Source organism: Canis aureus, chromosome 3, assembly GCF_053574225.1.
Source record: "Canis aureus isolate CA01 chromosome 3, VMU_Caureus_v.1.0, whole genome shotgun sequence".
In the NCBI taxonomy this organism is placed as follows: domain Eukaryota; kingdom Metazoa; phylum Chordata; class Mammalia; order Carnivora; family Canidae; genus Canis; species Canis aureus.
In genome coordinates, this window is record NC_135613.1 from 61,978,518 (window position 1) to 61,994,717 (window position 16,200).

The following is a 16,200-nucleotide window of genomic DNA, read 5'->3' on the forward strand; positions in this document are numbered from 1 at the left end:
GCACTTCCAGGAAGTCCATGGGCAGGTCTGGGGGCTGCTGTCCTGGCTGCTCTTACAGTTTGATTTTTCCCTCCAGAGAACACAGACAGTTGAGCTCCCATGGAAGAGGAGGAAAGTAGTAGAAAGTGTGAAGGACAATTAGACAAACAGCTTGACACGTTCCAGAATGAAGATAAAGGTTGGTTACTGCTGATGCTCAAGGTCATTTTTCTCACAACTTTGGCTCTTGGATTATCCTTTATGGTTCGTGGCAGAAGCTAAAATTCATGTTTTCTCATCCTCACAGCCAGTAGTTTACAAGTGACTCTTTACGGGTGAGAAACTTCTACTGTCTCTGGAAGAAAGCCTCCAGGCAAGTTTCTTTCTGTTCTATACTACAGGCAGCAGCGAGGAATAAAACTGTGCATTCACTGAAGTGATCTGCACTTTCCACCAGATGCTGGGCCCTAGAAAGGACATCAGGCTGCCTTTGAGATGCTAGGGTTCCACTCAAGGTATGAACCTGTAGGTAATGCCCGGCTCCCTCATTATGAAATTCTGGGGAATTTACCTTTCTGGGCCACACTTCTAACATATGAAAAATGAGACCAATAATAGCATCCATCTTACTAGATTGTTTTGGAGATCAATGAGTTAATCCCAATAGAACATTTAGAACAGGGGCCTGTCTGTATCCACATTCATTCAATAGTAGCGTTTACCTCCCCAGGAAAAATCACCTTCTAGTCATTTGGTTATTAAATGTCAATAAGTCCAGCATTTAGGTAGGTCTCTTACTTTATTAAAATCTCAGGAATAGGGCAGCCTGGGTGGCTCAGCGGTTTAGCGCCACCTTCAGCCCTGATCCTGGAGATCAGGGATCGAGTCCCACGTCGGCCTCCCTGCATGGAGCCTGCTTCTCCATCTGCCTCTGCCTCTCTCTTTCTCTCTCTCTGTGTCTCTCATGAATAAATAAATAAAATATTTTAAAAAATAAAATAAAATAAAATCTCAGAAATAGTAGTTAGCCCATGTCCTACCAAAGACCTTAATTAGCCCCACGTGAAATCTCATCCTATATCTCGGTTTATAAGTCAGGTTTGAGAAACTATACCTGGTGGGGAGACGGAGGAGTTTTCAAATTCTTCCACTCTTCCTTCTCCTGGAAAACAAATGCCTTTGCACGAGTCACTCAGCCCTGTTAAAGAGGACGATTAAGAGTTGTAGATGGCTATTGATTAATTATAATCCACCACAATTTACTTTTAATCATTCTGGAGATAATCATAAAAACAGACTCTAAAGGTGAGCAAGTTCTTTGAATTTGAATTCACATTTTACACTTGAAGAAATGGTCTTCATTTGGACTCAATTAAACCGTTTCCTTTTGAAGAAGAGAGTCTGGAATGGGAATTCTGGTCTTAGCCATGGCCTGGCTGCTGTGTGCCATCCCCAGTACTTACCCTGAGCGTGTCTGCTAAAGGAAGTTGAGGGTGAGGGCCTGGAAGGCTCCACTTTGCCAAGTGCATGCTGCCTCGTCCAACTTTCTCCAGCCACCGTGTGATCAGCAAGCCTATAGGTACAGTTTTAGCAGCAAAAATAAATGTGAAGCTGCTTTAGTTCCAAAGGACAATGCAGTTAATGTAGATATGAATCTCTTATTGACCTTGAATTCCTTTGAATTTATTAATTTGTGACCTGGCATTAAATTTCTCATATCAATATTTGTATCTAATTGCAAAGTGAACTCCACACATGCCAGTGCTGAGTTATTTCAGTTCAGATTAGAATGACTGGGCAACAAAGACAAAAGTAAGGAGATGTAGTGCATCTAATCCCCTAATAGATGGCAAAAATCCAATTCAGTGTAGAGTAAATATGAACACTAGTGCTCAGAGAAGCCCCTAGTACATGTATGATAGACTACTAGCCGGAGGAAATGTGGAGGCCCCGTTTGGTGCAAATGACAATTTTGGCCTGAGGTAAACAGGCAGCATCCTGTTATATAGTTTGGATGCTAGAACGAGAGGCTCTCTGTGGCATGGTATTTTTCTAAACTGTGTTCACGCTATTTTTGGCTCCCATGACTTCTCAGAGAAAAGATGTCACATTTTGATACCACTGTTGTAGAAAAAAAAGAGAGTATGGCTTTACATGCCTACAAAGTGGAAAAGGGGAGACTTATGATTGTTTTAATATTGAATATAGTGTATTTTTATACTGCCAAAAAATAAAACAAAATGTGTATGTAGCACGCTAATAGCAGCTGGACAAAGGTCATGTCTCTTACTCATGTATATTCAAGTAGTATTTGAAAGATCCCTTTAATCTGTAATAAAGGATGGTAATGGAATTTTCAAGATTAATATGTAATATGTTAAACAGTTGAAATGATGAAGGAAAGCATACGTATCTTGTAGAGAGATATCAGGAGAGATGGGACACCAAATGGAAGATTACTGGGTTTTGTTTTCTTGTTTTTTTGTTTTTTTTCATTACACATGTAGAAAGGTTTCTTTTTCTGGTATTGATTTTTCTTGTTTAAATACTGTTTATATAAATCATATGTAGGGCTAATGACTACCATCTGTACACAAATGCATTAACAGAAGTGATTAAGAATATAGATGATTCATAAGCAGTATCGTTTTCATATGCATATAGCTTTGTGCTGCCTTGAAGAATACAGATAGGAAAGGCAGACCCACACACATACTTCTTAAAAAAAAACACCAATAAAACTACATTGCATTGTTATAAATCGCAGATGCAAAATAAGCTTGTTTCTTTTCTCTTCCTCAAGTGCAAGGGCATAGACTCTTGAAAACAGGAAATACTGATGTCCTTGTAGAGATTTAAATGAGATGATAGAGCAGGCATTGGCTATGACATAAAGTGAATGTTTCCCAGTGAGACAACCACAGAGTTTTCTTTCTTGTGAGTGACAGTGTGTCTTTCTAGGTCTCTGTGCAATGCTGCAAAAGACTAGTATGAATTTCAGATTGTTAGGAAATAGCTCACTCCACAGGAGCTCTCAATTCTCAAGACTTTATGAAAAGTAGCTCTCAGTCAGAGCTGCCAACCACATTAGAATAATCTGGAAAGCCCAATTCCACTTAACTTTCTCTTCCTGAAATATTAGAAAACAAAATACACAAAGAGAAATAAGATCAGACTTTTAGACCTCAATATTCCAGTCACTAATACATTAGGTGAGTCAATCTCCTGAGCACACATAGTCACCTGTAAAACAGGTTCCCTTAATGCAAAATAATGCATTCTTATGGGGTTGCGGGTTTACACAAACATTAATTGAGATAAGGGATGTCATAGGGTTTCAAAATGCAGAAAATGCCATACAAGTGTAAAGTCTTATGGTAACTTAAAATTTTTAAATGCTTTACTCCATAGATCTATTTTTTTTACCATCTTAATAACTTCATTTATTTTTTTAGAGATTTTATTTATTTATTTGGGCTCACGCGCATGCCACACGAGAGAGAGAGAAAAAGAAAGAGAAAAAACAAATGAGACGGAGAGGCAGAGGGAGAAGCAGGCTCTCCATTGGGCAAGGAGCCTGATATGGGGCTCCATCCCAAGTCCTCAGGATCATGACCTGAACAGACGGCAGCCACTTAACCAACCATCTGAACCCCCTGGTGCACCTACCTTAATCATTTTAAAGGATATAGTTCAGTAGTGCTAATTTCTATTAGGTGTTTAAATTTCTTTACTGAGGTATAATTGATAAAATTGTAAGATATTTAAAGTGTAGAATGTGGGATCCCTGGGTGTGGCTCAGCGGTTTAGTGCCTGCCTTTGGCCCAGGACGTGATCCTGGAGACCCAGGATGGAGTCCCACATCAGGCTTGCATGGAGCCTGCTTCTCCTTCTTCCTGTGTCTCTGCCCCTCTCTCTCTTTCTCTGTGTCTCTCATGAATAAATAAATAAAATCTTAAAAAAATAAAGTGTACAATGTATACACATACACACTATGAAAAAATAGAATTAATCACCCATCACTTGGTATTTTTATCTTTTTTTCTTTATGTTGAGAACATTTAACTTCTACTTTGTTAGCAAATTTCAAGTATACAATACAGTGCTAATAACTCTAGTGACTATGTTTTACATTAGATTATCAGACCTTATAAATCTTACAAATGAAAGTTTGTGCCCTGCACCAATCTTTCCCTATTTCCCCCATACCTTAGGCATTCATAACCATATTTCTATTCTCTGTGTCTATGAATTCAATTTATCTAATTCCTCTCCTCCTCCTCCTCCTCCTCCTCCTCCTCCTCCTCCTTCTTCTTCTTCTCCTCCTCCTCCTGACCTATTCTTTCTCCTTCTCTTTCTCCTCCTCTTCCTCCTCCTCCTCGTCCTGCTCCGTCTTCTTCTTTTTCTTCTTCTTTTGTTCCACACTTAAGTGATATACTATAGTATTTGTCTTTTTTTCCCTGTCTGGCTTTTTCACATAGCATTTTGTTCTCCGGGTTATTCCATTCATATGATAGTATGTTCTTCTCTTTTTAAGGCTAAATAATATTCTATATAATATATGCCACATTTTCTTTATCCTTTTTTTATCCTTTTATCTGTAGGTAGATATTTAGGTTATTTCCATACCTTGGCTATTTTAAATAATGCTGCAATGAATATGGGAATACATATATCTCTTTGAAATAATGGTTTCATTTGCTTGGGATATATACCCAAACCTGATACTGCTAGATCATGAGGAAGTCCCATTTTTAATTATTTGAGGACACTCCAGACTGTTTTCCATTATGGCTATATCATTTAACATTCTCACCAACAGTGCAGGTTCTCTTTTTTCTGTATTCTTACCAGCATCATTCATCTCTTGTATTTTGCTAACAGACATCTTAACGGGTGTAAGGTGATAACTCATTGTGGCTTTGATTTGCATTTTCCTGATGATTAGTGATGTCAAGTCCTTTTTTCATGTACTGGTGAGCCATTTGTGTGTCTTTATTTTGGAAAAATGTCTATTCAGATCATTTGCCCATTTTTAATCAGATTATTCATAGGTTTTTTTGTTTTGTTTTGTTTTGTTTTTTGCTGTGAGGGGTGTGATATCATTATATATTTAGGACATTGATGTCTTATAGATTTATGATTTGCAAGTGTTTTCTCCCATTCTATTGGTTGCCTTTTCACTTTGTTAATGGTTTCCTTTGCTGTGCAGAAACTTTTATAGTTTGAAATAGTCCCACTTTAATTTGGCTTTAGTTGCATTTGATTTTGGGGTCAAATCTAAAAAAAAAAAATATTTACTAGACCAGTGTCAAAAAGTTTACCCCTTCTGTTTTCTTCTAGAAGTTTTAGTTTCAGGTCTTACAGTCAATTCTTTGATCCATTTTGGTTGATTTTTGTGTATGGAAAAGATAGGAGTCCGCTTTCATGATTCTTAATGTGGTTATTTAATTTTCCAAAAGCGTTTATCAGAGACTATCCTTTCTCCCATTGTATATTCTTGGATCCTTTGTGGTAAATTAATTGAGCATATATTCATGCATTTATTTCTGGGTTCTCTCTTCTGATCTATTGATCTATGTGTCTATTCTCATGCCAATATCACACTGTTTTGTTATTATTGCTTTACAGTGTAGTTTGAAATCAGGAAGTATGATGCCTTAAGCTTTGTTCTTCTTTCTAAAGAAGATGGCTTTGGCTATTCAGGGAGTTTTGTGGTTCCATGTAAATTTTATGATTGTTATTTTCTACATCTGTAAAAACTGCCATTGGAACCTTAATAGAGATTGAATTGAATCTATAGATTGCTTTGAGTAGAATGGACATTTTGATAATATTAATTCTTGCAATCCATGAACACAAGATACTATTTCATTTATTTGTGTATTCTTCACTTTCTTTTATCATTGTCTTCTAGTTTCTAGCATACAGGTCTTTTATCCCATAGGTTAAATTTATTCCTTTATATTTTATTCCTTTTGATGTGATTTTAAAGGGATTATTTTCTTTATTTCTCTTTCTGATAGTTTGTCATTGGTGTATAGAAAGACAACTGACTTTTGTAGAGATTTGTATCCTGTAACTTTACCAAATTTGTTTACTAGTTCTAATAAGCCTTTGGTGGCATCTTCAGGTTCTTTTTAAAAATATCTAATATCATTTTTCTGCAAAAAGAGGCAAGTTTACTTCTTCCTTTCCAATTCAAATGCCTTTCTTTCTTTCTTTTTTTTTTTTTTTAAATTTCTTGCCTAGTTAATTAGGACTTTCAGTATTATTTGGTATCAAAATGGCAATAGTAGGTATCCTTATCTTATCCCTGATCTTAAAAGCAAAGTTTTAGAGGAAGACATAGACATGGCCAACATGCACATGAGAAAATGCTCTGCATCACTTGCCATCAGGGAAATACAAATCAAAACCACAATGAGATACCACCTCACACCAGTGAGAATGGGGAAAATTAACAAGGCAGGAAGCCAAAGCCACAAATGTTGGAAAGGATGTGGAGAAAGGGGAACCCTCTTGCACTGTTGGTGGGAATGTGAACTGGTGCAGCCACTCTGGAAAACTGTGTGGAGGTTCCTCAAAGAGTTAAAAATAGACCTGCCCTATGACCCAGCAATTGCACTATTGGGGATTTACCCCAAAGATTCAGATGCAATGAAACGCTGAGACACCTGCACCCGGATGTTTCTAGCAGCAATGTCCACAATAGCCAAACTGTGGAAGGAGCCTCAGTGTCCATCGAAAGATGAATGGATAAAGAAGATGTGGTTTATGTATACAATGGAATATTCCTCAGCCATTAGAAACGACAAATACCCACCATTTGCTTCGACATGGATGGAACTGGAGGGTATTATGCTGAGTGAAATAAGTCAATCGGAGAAGGACAAACATTATATGGTCTCATTCATTTGGGGAATATAAATAATAGTGAAAGGGAATAAAGGGGAAAGGAGGAAAAATAAGTGGGAAATATCAGAAAGGGAGGCAGAACATAAAGACTCCTAACTCTAGGAAATGAACTAGGGGTGGTGGAAGGGGAGGAGGGAGGGGGGTTGGAGTGAATGGGTGATGGGCACTGAGGGAGGCACTTGACAGGATGAGCACTGGGTGTTATTCTGTATGTTGGCAAATTGAACACCAATAAAAAATAAATTTATTATAAAAAAAAGCAAAGTTTTCAGCTTTTTATTATTGAGTATGATGTTAGCTGTGGGTTTGTCATCTCTGGCTTTTACTATGTAGAGATACATTCCTTTTATACCCAGTTTGTTGAGACTTTTTATAATAAGAGTATGTTAAATATTTTTAAAGTTTTTTCTGCATTTGTTAAGTGATCTTATGATTTTTATCCTTCATTCTGTTAATATAGTATATCATACTGATTGATGTGGGGCTGTTAAACCATTCTTGCATCTCTGCAGTAAATATCCTTTGACAAAATGGACTTTATACCAAAGATTGTAACAAGAGGTGAAAAAATCCATCATCTAGTGATAAAAAAGTCAATTTATCAAGAGAATATAATATTTGTAAATACTTTTGGCCCAACATAAGAGCACTTAAATACATAAAGGAAATATTAACACACATGAAAGGAAAACATAGATAGCAATAGAGTAATAATAGGGAATTTTGATATCCCACTTTCAACAATGCATAGATTATCGAGGCAGAAAATGAATACAGAAACACTGGAATTAGGCTCTGTTAGACCAGATGACCTAAGAGACATATACAGAACATCCCAATAAATAGCAGTAGTATGCACATTCTTCTTGAGCACATAGGACATTCTCCAGGATAGATCACATATTAGGCCATTAAATAAGTCTTATTAAATTTAAGGAGATTGAAATCATATCATATATCTTTCCTGACCCCAATCATATGAAACTGGAAATTAATTACAAGAAGAAAACCGGAAAATTCACAAATATTGTGGAGATTAAACAATGTGCTTCTGAACAACCAGTGAGTCAAAGAGGAACTCAAAAAATCAATTAAAAAATATCTTGAGACAAATGAAAATGGAAATACAGCAGATCAAAAACTATGAGATATGTCAAAAGCATATCTAAGATGGAAATTCATAGTCATAAGTACATTAAAAAGAAACAAAGATCTCAGGTAAGCAATCTAACTTTATGCCTCAAGGAACAAGAAAGAGAAGACTAAATTAAGCTCACAGTTACTAGAAGGAAGGAAATAACAAAGATCAGAATGAGATTAAATGAACTGGAGACTAAAAAAACAGTATCAATGATCAATGAAACTAAGAGTTGGCTTTTGGAGAAGATAAGCAAAATGCACCAATCTTTAACTGGAATCATCAAGAAGGAGAGAGGCCTCCAACAAATAGCAGTATAAATGGAAGAGATGCTAAAACTGACACTGCAGAAATACGAAGGATAATTAGAGGTTACTATGAATAATTTTATGCCAATAAGTTGAACAACCTATAAGTGGATAAATTCTTAGAAACATACTGAAGTTTGAAATCAGGAAGAAATAAAAAATCTGAACAGGACAGAGGAGAGAGATTGAGTCAGTAGTCAAAATCCTCGTAATGAAAATAAGTCGAGAACCAGAAGGTTTCACTGGTGAATTTTACCAAACACTTAAAGAAGAATTCTAATCTTTCTTAGACTGTACCAAAAAGTAGAGGAGGGAATAGTTTCAAACTTACTTCACAAGGCCAATGTTACCAAAGCCAGGCAAGGAAACGACAAGAAACGAGAACTTCAGGCTAGTATCCCTCCTGAGTATAGATGCGAGAATTCTTAATGTATTATCAGCCAATCAAGTTCAACAATACATTAAAAAGATCATGCACCATGATCAACTGGGATTTATTATGATTAAAATTAACATAAGTCGTTAAGTGATCACTAAACAAGTACCTACATGCTTATGGAGGAAAAAAAAAAAACCACCCGTGCTCTTTGTCCATATACCTAAATTTAGTATGGAAGCAGAAGGAATGTGTAGAATGGGAAAAGAAAGAATCAGAGTATAGAAAAACAATGATATTAATAGGATATTAATAGGAGGAGGTATAAAAAAAGTAAGTTTCAATAACTTTCAATAGAATAAGTTTCACAAAATGCTGTGAACTGTCTACATATAGCACAGACTTCTAGGAATTATTAATTTCTAACCTTTCATTGACTTTGGTCTATTTTACAACTCTTTGTAAATTGTGGGTCACTGATATACATGCAAATTATGTCTTGTCTGGTAGAGGTTTAATTATCTTCACTTCTACCCTGTGGAAAAACCAGTCCTGCCACCATTTACATATCTATTTCCATATTCTTGATCTATAAATGTGCCCGTTTTTAAATTATTTTTTGAACCAGTTATAACATTTGTTTGAATCCCTCACTAAATTAGTAGATCTTTAAAATATGTTCATTTTTATATGGGCTTTAAAGTCATAATCTTATCCTTTACTGAAAATTATATTTTTTAAAAGACCAGAAGAAAAGTCAGCTGAAAAGAGGGCAATTGAATGATTATTCAGAGAAGCAAAAGGACATGCAGAATAAGATGTTCCTGAGATCAAGGGAGGAAAAGGTTTGGGGAATGAGGGAGTATCCACACAGCTCCAGGGCTGTCTTGTAAGTTGAAGGAGTTGAAGAGTATTGCACTTGGCAACTGAGTGATCACTGGTATCTCTCCAAGTGTATTTTCATTAAGTACAGGGCAGAGTTCTGAGGAATGAATATGAAAAAGGAAAGCCGTAAAGGGAGACAATCTTTTCCTGACATTTTGTCTTTTGACCCTTATTCTGTAACCATAAAAATTATAAACAGGCCCTATCAAAAATACATAATCCATAAAATGTTTAAAAATTAATGCAAAACCCACCTGAAAACACACTGACACTTTTTGAACATCTTTCTATATGTTCCTCTAAGTGGACAAGATTTAATATAAGTAGGATCAAAATCCATCTCCCTACTTTTAAGTCTCTAACCTAATTTTTAAAAAGATTTTATTTATCTATTCATGAGAGACACACAAAGAGAGGCAGAGACACAGGCAGAGGAAAAGCACGGTCCCTGTGGGGAGCCTGGTGTGAGATTCCATCCTAGGACCCTGGGATCATGATTTGAGCCAAAGGCAGATGCTCAACCACTGAGTCACCCAGGTGCCCTCTAACCAAAATTTTTAAGCCATGTTTTAGTAGATCTCAAAGTTTTTGTTTTTAATTTTAGTGCTTTAGTGGAAAAAATATACTCTGGCAAAGAAAAATAAATAGCAAGATAGGTAATTTGGATCTGTTTGCATGACGATTAATTTCTTATATTACTCACATTTGTATAGTATTTTACAATTTACAAGGCATCTCCCCTTGTTTCATTTCAGTTAACCCTCAAATTCTTTGAGGTATGCTAAGGAGGAATTATTGTCTTCATTTACAATGAGGAAGCTGAGCTTTAATATAAATACGTAGTCCAAAGCTACAGAACTAAGTGGCCATTGTATATGCTAGCATAAAATAAGTATTATTTAAACCACTGATTCAACAAAAATATGATGGAGACCATGAAAACAAAAATAAATAGAAAATGATTTCTTTTCTTCTTTCTGCAATTCCAAGTTTAGTGAGAAAAGCATATAAACAAAGACAAGAAATCACTCTGAGAAGTCTGTATGGAAGATTTGAGCATGTAGGGGAGGGAAGTCACTTCTTGTTTGATGATGGGATTTGGGGGTCAGATCACAATAGAATAAGTATGAACTAGACCAAAAAAAAAAAAAATGGACAAACTACCTCAAAGGAAATCTGGTTAGATATGAGGTAATGCCTTCATTAGGGATCACTGCTTTAGATATGGATTTGTCTTTAAAGAAAAGAAAAACCAACTTTATTCCAAGATTTTATTAAATTTTAGTGGACAAGCAGAGCAAAATGTAAGTCTGTGAACTTCTTTTCAAGGTAAGCCTGTCACGTAGACACAATGAAAATGAGTTAGAGTGTTTTACCAAAACACTATTAAAGTATGCATGTCATCTCTTCAATTTCAAAGATTCATGCTTTCTGTCCTTATCCAGAAAAATTGGCTATTGTTAAAGAAAAACTCTATGGAGCTGAAATATTCAGCAAGTTCAGGCAATTTCGGATCTCTCTTAAAATGGCAGAGAGAACAGGATGCCTCAAAATCTGACCTGGCTGAAAGCTAGCAAGCATTAGTGTATAAGCAGACACCACCTTGGTCAGTGGTCTCTGTTCAGGAAATGAGGAGTCAGTGACTCGTAACAGAAAGACAGAATGTTTGCTTATGAAAGTCTACAAGTGAAAGAGAACTCCAGACAAATGAACGGGTTACTCTGAACTGAACGCAGACACTACCCTGCTTTAGAATTGAATTCTGAGTTGATTTCAAAGAGGTCCCACTGACCTATTTAGATACAAAAAGCTTATCTTTCTTCTTTCTTTCTTTCTTTCTTTTTTCTTTCTTTCTTTCTTTCTTTCTTTCTTTCTTTCTTTCTTTCTTTCTTTCTTTCTCTTTCTTTCTTCTTTCTTTCTTTCTCTTTCTTTCTTCCTTTTCTTTCTTTTTCTTTCTTTCTTTTCTTTCTTTCTTCTTTCTTTCTTTTCTTTCTTTCTTTCTTTCTTTCTTTCTTTCTTTCTTTCTTTCTTTCTTTCCTTCCTTCCTTCCTTCCTTCCTTCCTTCCTTCCTTCCTTCCTTCTTTTTTTCCTTTCAAAAAATGATATGAAGGGGCACCTGCTGGCTCAGTTGGTTAAGTGTCCGACTCTTGATTTCAGCTCAGGTCATGATCTCAGGACCTGAGATCAAACCCCACCTTGGCTTCTGAGCCCAGCAGGAAGTCTGCTTGAAATTCTCTTTTCCTCTGCCCCTCCCTCCACCCTGCTAAAATAAAATAAAATAAAATAAAATAAAATAAAATAAGATAAAAACAATATGAAGCTAACTCTTCAAAAGGACCATCAGAATTACTTAGGAATATCGGCCTAACCTAGCGATACTAGACTATGTTATAATCAGTTGACAGTGTTAGAACTTCACTATCATATGAATGATGTAACACATAAACATTTTTTCTTTGAGGATTGGTGGTTTTATTATTTCAAGAAATAAAAAAAATTAAAGAAATTGAAAACTCAGCATTTAAGATCCAAGGCTTCACTAAGCATCATATCAGCATGTTACATCTAAGTAATAATCCTAAATAAAGCATTATATCAACCTAAGCGGGAAAGAAGATTTTTTTTTTCATTTGCAGTTATTCTACTTTTAATTTAAACAGATAAAGTCATCTCTACATTTTTAGTTCAAGATCAAGAATGACATTTTATGCATTAAGATCTTATCTGGGAAAATAATTTATATGTAAGAGAGCAGATTTTATGAATAGGGACTGGGGCTTCATATTTAATTAACTTAAAGCTCAGCTGCAGAAAATAAGTGCCATCACAGAGTGGGAATATATGCATTGAATAGTACTTGTAATTGATGTAACTAGAGGAATTTCTTTCATTTTGAGAAGAGTTTCCATTGTGTGAATCCTATAAAAATGCTATAAAATGCAGTTTGAAATATAAAACATGAAATTTAAAAGTGACTTTAATATTTAATCTCTTTGGTTTAGAAATGGGAATGCATCACTCATTACTCAGTTATTTTCATGTGCCTGCAGCAGATGTGAGTCTTGTTCTATGAACCCAGGTGAACATGTATTTCCACTTTTTTCTTTTTCTGTGAACTTCCTTAATTTCTACTCTGAGCACAGCCCCCAGAATTGGATGGGAATTCAACTGTAGTTCATACTCTTTGGATTGTACTCCCTGTCCCAGCTTTTGAGGTCTGCTTAACTTGGAGGTCTTACTTGGAGCCAAGTTGTTTAGCTTGTTTTGCGATTAGTCTCTGTTGACACTGATTGTTGCTAGGAATCCCATTGTCCTGGTCCATTTAGAAACATCCAAGCTGGCACTGTTCTACTTCTAGTATGTGGAGACACAAGGCTCTCTGATGAGGCTGGGAGTCCCAGGCCTGCAACCAGGAGTCCTGGCACACCACACTGCTGATTCCTTGGTGATTGTCTTAGAGCCTGCAACTCAAACCCTCTGCAGCTCACGGGTCCCCAGACCTTCATCTCTTTTCTCCTACTTCCAGTAATAGTATTTGAATATTACATATCCCTCTTCCTTCATACATTTTCTCCAGATTTTGGAAAATAAATCCAAGAAACCCTGCTACTAACTTCTTAAGCATATATGGAACAAGATGTCTGCCTCCTTGCTAGAATGGAAGGAATGGAAGAAGGTAAGGAAAATAATAAACTCAAAAATCATTTTTCCATATTCATAAAGCAATTTACTAGCTTTAATGGATCTGCTGTTAGAAACCAGCACTTCTCCCCTCCAAAAATCCTATTGGCCAATTCCTTTGACTTAGATGATGGATACTAAATATTAATGATTTAAGGTGTCTTTAAATTTGGAATTATTAAAATATTTATGTTAACTGAGTGTCTAGTCCCATCTGATTTGAAATATCTTGGATCTTGGATTTTTAATCTTCACTGCAGTAAGTTTACAATATAGTTTAAAGACTTTAAAGTCTTTTAAAGTGTGACATATGCAGATACTATGTTCCAAAGAGTAATTTGTGAAATGGCTGAAATTAAAGAAAAAAAAAAAAAGATAATGCTGCCTACTTAAATTTATGAGTCAATCTTCTCATATTCATCTCTACTATTCCCATAGAATCTGCCTTTAAAGTGGTCATTCTTGGCCCTGTGGGTTTTAGTCAATCTATGTTGGTTCATCTGGGATTTGTTTTGTTCTTGTCTTTGCTTTTCACTCTCACTATGAAAAGTACTGGACGAGGATGCCTGGGTGGCTCAGTGGTTGAGCATCTGCCTTTGGCTCAAGGCATGATCCCCGAGTCCTGGGATTGAGTCCTGCATCCAACTCTCCACAGGGAGCCTGCTTCTCCCTGTGCCTGTGTCTCTGCTTCTCCATCTATATCTCTCATGAATAAATAAATAAAATTAAAAAAAAGGTACTGGATGATCTTTCCTAAAGTTACATTATGTTTTATCTCCCTTATGTACAGCAAAATACTTAAAATCCAAGCATTCTCCATGTTACTACAAAAAATATTTTGTGGCTCATTTTTTTCATTAATGATATGCTTGCTACCTTATAGTATATATATACTTTTAGCCTCACATATGCTGAAGCATCTGGAAGACATATTCTCATATGAAGATTGACATGGAGGAAGTTTGCCAGTGAATATTCTCCTGAAACAAGATTTGTAAAAATGAAGAAAACAGGACTGGACTTAGGGAGGTGAAGTGCAATGCATTTTCACTTGAGGCCTCTCAGCCAGTCTCATGGGACACATACCTGAGCTGGGATAAAACTTTAGGGATATGTAGTATAATGGGCTTGTACCTTTGTACTTGACTCCAATTAGCAAATAAATGTGGCCTCCACCGGGGAAAAGACATGCACTTGGTTTGATGAAGACAACATAGGTTAATTCTTGGGGATAGGCTTAGAGGGGAGTCCTCGGCAACCAGCATTCTTTGCATTTGGGGGAGAGTGTTTTAGTCATGGAGGGGGATCCGAGGTGCATAAAAGAGCATCCCATTAAGCCTTTCAGATACACTTGCTTTGTAAAAATACATTTATCCCTTCTAGGAACAGCTCCTTCAGGATTTCAAATGATGTGGGGTTTTTTGTAAGGAAACTTAGACTGGGAGGAAAGATAGCTCCAGCTGCAGCAGCTGCTCCCAGGGCTACACTTGAAATTTATCATCTCTGCCTTCTCTCCTTTCTATTTTTCCTTCACACTCAGCTAGCTTCAGCTAGTTTTGGAGTATTATCTGCTGACATAGCCCAGACCCACATCACTAAGTGAGCCAAGATCCAGTTCAACCAATATCTTTCTAAGTTTCTGGTTACTATATTTCTCTGTATCATCTCAGTTAAGGAGGGGAGTACCATGACATGCCCCCAGTGAGCACCTGGATGCCAAGTGTGCTTGCTGTGTCCCCCACTCTCAATGTATAGATTCAACCCTATCTTGGGAAGATCAGGGTCATTTGCTCATACCTGGAAGTTGACTCGATTCCTTGTCTGTTCATCTCTTGGCACAAGAAGCCCAAAATGATGAGGCAGTAGTCATAGCTAAACTATAAATGGGTGCTCTGAGAGAAATATATGCCCTTTGGAGGCTTCTAGAAGCAGGTCTCTGTGTTGTAAGACAAAGGAGCACAAACTCTACTTACTGAGCTATTAAGAGCATCAGGGAATGGAGCCACTTTTTACTTCCACCTGTAGTTCCAGGACTCCTGTATTTTATCTACTGGGCACATTGCACCATAAATATTATTGATTTGGTGGTATATCCTGCATCCCGGAGATTGGTGTGACATTTTTTAGAGAGCATGATATCCAAAGTGGCACCTTTGCTAAACCTTCAAAAGGACCTATCATCATTCTTCAGACTGGCCTTTGTGTATTGTAGTATATGCAATATATACCATTTATATTGGTATATATAATGGCAATATATACCATTTATATATATTGGTATATATGGTATATATACCAATATATATACCATTTCTAAATGGTAGCTTCCATGATCAATACCATGCTCATCCTCACACTTGCTTTTCTGTAAAGTGATTCCTTGATTGATATAATATTGTGTGTGAATCATAATTGGATGGGAATATGCATTCCCTTGAATAGTGTACTTGTTTAGGTCTTGTGGATAGGAAATACATGTAAAAATATCATAGAAGCAAGGAGTCCAGTAAGGAGTTATGAAAAAATTATCCATATGAGAGATAATATTGGTCTTAATGAAAACTTTGGCAAGGGAAATGGAAATAATGGGTGGCTTTGAGAGACATAGGATTTAGATTGAATTGATGTGGATGGAGAGACAGGAAGAAGACAAGGAGGGTGCCTTCTTTCTGGTTTTGTAACTGGTACCATTAACCTCAACAGAGAAATTAAGATGTAGAGCATGTTAGTTATGCAGGGATAGGATGACATCATATTGGAATTTCATGTTTTTGTTTAATTTTTTTAAGTTTTATTTATTTAAGTAATCTCTACCCCATACATGAGGCTCAAACTCATGACTCAGATCAAAGGTCACATGCTTTTCTGACCAAGCCAGCCAGGTGCCCCTGAACAGTTGTTTTTGAAACATATCC

General features: G+C 36.4%; 1 long non-coding RNA gene across 4 annotated transcripts in view; it reads left to right on the plus strand.

Moving 5' to 3' along the window:
* LOC144311169 (uncharacterized) overlaps positions 1 to 16,200 on the plus strand; it is a 56,471-nt gene continuing 40,271 nt past the window's right edge. The window contains exons 1-4 of one of the 4 annotated variants that reach the window (XR_013376750.1): positions 3 to 178; positions 381 to 494; positions 13,182 to 13,280; positions 13,836 to 13,984. This is a non-coding gene — a long non-coding RNA (uncharacterized LOC144311169). Of the gene's footprint in view, positions 179 to 380; positions 495 to 13,181; positions 13,281 to 13,835; positions 13,985 to 16,200 lie in introns of those variants that run through there. The other 3 variants (XR_013376753.1, XR_013376752.1, XR_013376751.1) reach the window with 3 other exon arrangements.